Raw genomic sequence first — 5,139 nt, forward strand, 5'->3', positions numbered from 1 at the left:
GGGAGGAGGCGGACGGCCAGGGAGAGGCGCGCGAAGGGGGAGTCCTACTCCCACTAGGAGTAGGACTCCTCCTATTCCTAGTAGGAGTAGGAGAGGGGGAAGGAAAGGGAGAGGAGGAGAAGGAAAGAGGGGGTCGGCCCCCTTTGCCCTAAACCAATTCGGTTTGGGCCTTGGGGGCGCACCCCACACTCCCCTTGCTGCCCTCTATTTCCACTAAGGCCCATGTAGGCCCATTAAGCCCCCGGGGAGGTTCCGGTAACCCCCGGTACTCCGGTAAAATCCCGATTTCACCCGGAACACTTCCGATATCCAAATATAGGCTTCCAATATATCAATCATTATGTCTCGGCCATTTCGAGACTCCTTGTCATGTCCGTGATCACATCCGGGACTCCGAAAAACCTTCGGTGCATCAAAACTCATAAACTCATAATATAACCGTCATCGAAACGTTAAGCGTGCGGACCCTACGGGTTTGAGAACTATGCAGACATGACCGAGACACGTCTCCGATCAATAACCAATAGTAGAACCTGGATGCTCATATTGGCTCCCACATATTCTACGAAGATCTTTATCGGTCAGACCGCATAACAACATACATTGTTCCCTTTGTCATCGGTATGTTACTTGCCCGAGATTCGATCGTTGGTATCTCAATACCTAGTTCAATCTCGTTACCGGAAAGTCTCTTTACTCGTTTCCATAATACATCATCCTACAACTAACTCATTAGTTGCAATGCTTGCAAGGCTTAAGTGGTGTGCATTACCGAGAGGGCCCAGAGATACCTCTCCGACAATCGGAGTGACAAATCCTAATCTCGAAATACGCCAACCCAACAAGTACCTTCGGAGACACCTGTAGAGCACCTTTATAATCACCCAGTTACATTGTGACGTTTGGTAGCACACAAAGTGTTCCTCCGGTAAACGGGAGTTGCATAATCTCATAGTCATAGGAACATGTATAAGTCATGAAGAAAGCAATACCAACATACTAAACGATCAAGTGCTAAGCTAACGGAATGGGTCAAGTCAATCACATCATTCTCCTAATGATGTGATCCCATTAATCAAATGACAACTCATGTCTATGGTTAGGAAACATAACCATCTTTGATTAACGAGCTAGTCAAGTAGAGGCATACTAGTGACACTCTGTTTGTCTATGTATTCACACATGTATTATGTTTCCGGTTAATACAATTCTAGCATGAATAATAAACATTTATCATGAAATAAGGAAATAAATAATAAATTTATTATTGCCTCTAGGGCATATTTCCTTCAGTCTCCCACTTGCACTAGAGTCAATAATCTAGATCACATCGCCATGTGATTTAACATCAATAGTTCACACCACCATGTGATTAACACCCATAGTTCACATCGTCATGTGACCAACACCCAAAGGGTTTACTAGAGTCAATAATCTAGTTCACATCGCTATGTGATTAATACCCAAAGAGTACTTAGGTGTGATCATGATTTGCTTGTGAGAGAAGTTTAGTCAACGGGTCTGCCACATTCAGATCTGTATGTATTTGGCAAATTCTATGTCAATAATGCTCTGCACGGAGCTACTCTAGCTAATTGCTCCCACTTTCAATATGCATCCAGATTGAGACTTAGAGTCACCTGGATCAGTGTCAAAATTTGCATCGACGTAACCCTTTACGACGAACCTTTTGTCACCTCCATAATCGAGAAATATATCCTTATGCCAGTAAGGATAATTTTGACCGCTGTACAGTGATCTACTCCTAGATCACTATTGTACTCCCTTGCTAAACATAGTGTAGGGTATACAATAGGTCTGGTACACAGCATGGCATACTTTATAGAACCTATGGCTGAGGCATAGGGAATGACTTTCATTCTCTTTCTATCTTCTGCCGTGGTCGGGCTTTGAGTCTTACTCAATTTCAAACCTTGTAACACAGGAAAGAACTCTTTCTTTGACTGTTCCATTTTGAACTACTTCAAAATCTTGTCAAGGTATGTACTCATTGAAAAAACTTTCAAGCGTCTTGATCTATCTCTATAGATTTTGATGCTCAATATGTAAGCAGCTTCACCGAGGTATTTCTTTCAAAAACTCCTCTCAAATACTCCTTTATGCTTTCCAGAAAATTCTACAGTATTTCTGATCAACAATATGTCACTCACATATACTTATCAGAAATGTTGTAGTGCTCCCACTCACTTTCTTGTAAATACAGGCTTCACCGTAAGTCTGTATAAAACTATATGCTTTGATCAACTTATCAAAGCATATATTCCAACTCCGAGATGTTGCACCAGTCCATAGATGGATCGCTGGAGCTTGCATATTTTGTTAGTACCTTTAGGATTGACAAAACCTTCTGGTTGCATCATATACAACTTTTCTTTAATAAGTCCATTAAGGAATGCAGCTTTGTTTATCCATTTGCCAAATTTCATAAAATGTGACAATTGCTAACATGATTCGGACAGACTTAAGCATAGATACGAGTGAGAAACTCTCATCGTAGTCAACACCTTGAACTTGTCGAAAACCTTTTGCGACAATTCCACTCTGGTGCGGATCTCACTCTGGTTGATCTACGAAGTTCTGTAGTAACTTGATCTAAAGTTTCATGATTATCATCATTAACTTCCTCTCTTGTTGGCGTAGACATCACTGGAACTGATTTCTGTGATGAACTATTTTCCAATTTGGGAGAAGGTACAATTACCTTATCAAGTTCCACTTTCCTCCCACTCACTTCTTTCGAGAGAAACTCCTTCTCTACAAAGGATCCATTCTCAGCAACGAATATCTTGCCTTCGGATCTGTGATAGAAGGTGTACCCAACAATTTCTTTTGGGTATCCTATGAAGATTTACTTCTCCAATTTGGGTCAAGCTTATCATGTTGAAACTTTTCCTCATAAGCATCGCAGTCCCAAACTTTAAGAAACGATAACTTAGGTTTCTCGCCAAACCACAGTTCATACGGTGTCATCTCCACGGATTTAGATGGTGCCCTATTTAACGTGAATGTAGTTGTCTCTAATGCATAACCCCAAAACGATAGTGGTAGATCGGTAAGAGACATCATAGATCGCACTATATCTAATAAAGTACGGTTATGACGTTCGGACACACCATTACACTATGGTGTTCCAGGTGGCGTGAGTAGTGAAACTATTTCACATTGTTTTAACTGAAGGCCAAACTCGTTAACTCAAATATTTTACTTCTGTGATCATATCATAGAAACTTTTATTTTCTTGTTACGATGATTCTCCACTTTACTCTGAAATACTTTGAACTTTTCAAATGTTTCAGACTTGTGTTTCATCAAGTAGATATACCCATATCTGCTCAAATCATCTGTGAAGGTCGGAAAATAATGATATCCGCCACGAGCCTCAACACTCATCAGACCGCATACATTAGTAAGTATTATTTCCAATAAGTCAATTCCTCGCTCCATTATTCCAGAGAACGGAGTTTTAGTCATCTTGCCCATGAGGCATGGTTCGCAAGCATCAAGTGATTCATAATCAAGTGGTTCCAAAATCCCATCAGCATGGAGTTTCTTCATACGCTTTACACCAATATGACCTAAACGGCAGTGCCACAAATAAGTTGCACTATCATTATTAAATTTGCATCTTTTGACTTCAATATTATGAATATGTGTATCACTATGATCGAGATCCAACAAACCATTTTCATTGGGTGTATGACCATAGAAGGTTTTATTCATGTAAACAAAACAACAATTATTCTCTAGTTTACATGAATAACCATATTGCAATAAACATGATCCAATCATATTCATGCTCAACGCAAACACTAAATAACATTTATTTTAGGTTCAACACTAATCCCGAAAGTATAGGGAGTGTGCGATGATGATCATATCAATCTTGGAACCACTTCCAATACACATCGTCACTTCACCCTTAACTAGTCTTTGTTCATTCTGCAACTCCTGTTTCGAGTTACTACTCTTAGCAACTGAACTAGTATCAAATACTAAGGGGTTGCTATAAACACTAGTAAAGTACACATCAATAACATGTATATCAAATATACCTTTGTTCACTTTGCCATCCTTCTTATCCGCTAATTACTTGGGGTAGTTCCGCTTCCAGTGACCAGTCCCTTTGCAGTAGAAGCACTCAGTTTCTAGCTTAGGTCCAGACTTGGGTTTTTTCACTTGAGCAGCAACTTGCTTGTCGTTCTTCTTGAAGTTGCCCTTTCTTCCCTTTGTCCCTTTACTTGAAACTAGTGGTTTTGTTTACCATCAACACTTGATGCTTTTCTTGATTTCTACCTTCGTCGATTTCAGCATCACAAAGAGCTTGGGAATCGTTTCCGTTATCCCTTGCATATTATAGTTCATCATGAAGTTCTACTAACTTGGTGATGGTGACTAGAGAATTCTGTCAATCACTATTTTATCTGGAAGATTAACTCCCACTTGATTCAAGCGATTGTAGTACCCAGACAATCTGAGCACATGCTCATTGCTTGAGCTATTCTCCTCCATCTTTTAGCTATAGAACTTGTTGGAGACCTCATATCTCTCAACTCGGGTATTTGCTTGAAATATTAACTTCAACTCCTGGAACATCTCATATCGTCCATGATGTTCAAAACGTCTTTGAAGTCTCAATTCTAAGCCGTTTAAGCATGGTGCCCTAAACTATCAAGTAGTCATCATATTGAGCTAGCCAAACGTTCATAACATCTGCATCTGCTCCTGCAATAGGTTTGTCACCTAGCGGTGCATCAAGGACATAATTCTTCTGTGCAGCAATGAGGATAAACCTCAGATCACGGATCCAATCCGCATCATTTCTACTAACATCCTTCAACTTAGTTTTCTCTAGGAACATATCAAAAATAAAACAGGGGAGCTAAACGCGAGCTATTGATCTACAACATAGATATGCTAATACTACCAGGACTAAGTTCATGATAAATTTAAGTTCAATTAATCATATTACTTAAGAACTCCCACTTAGAAAGACATCCCTCCAATCCTCTAAGTGATCACGTGATCCAAATCAACTAAACCATAACCGATCATCACGTGAAATGGAGTAGTTTTCAATGGTGAACATCACTATGTTTATCATATCTACTATATGATTCA

The sequence above is a fragment of the Triticum urartu genome, chromosome 3 (assembly GCF_003073215.2).
Source record: "Triticum urartu cultivar G1812 chromosome 3, Tu2.1, whole genome shotgun sequence".
Taxonomy (NCBI): Eukaryota; Viridiplantae; Streptophyta; class Magnoliopsida; order Poales; family Poaceae; genus Triticum; species Triticum urartu.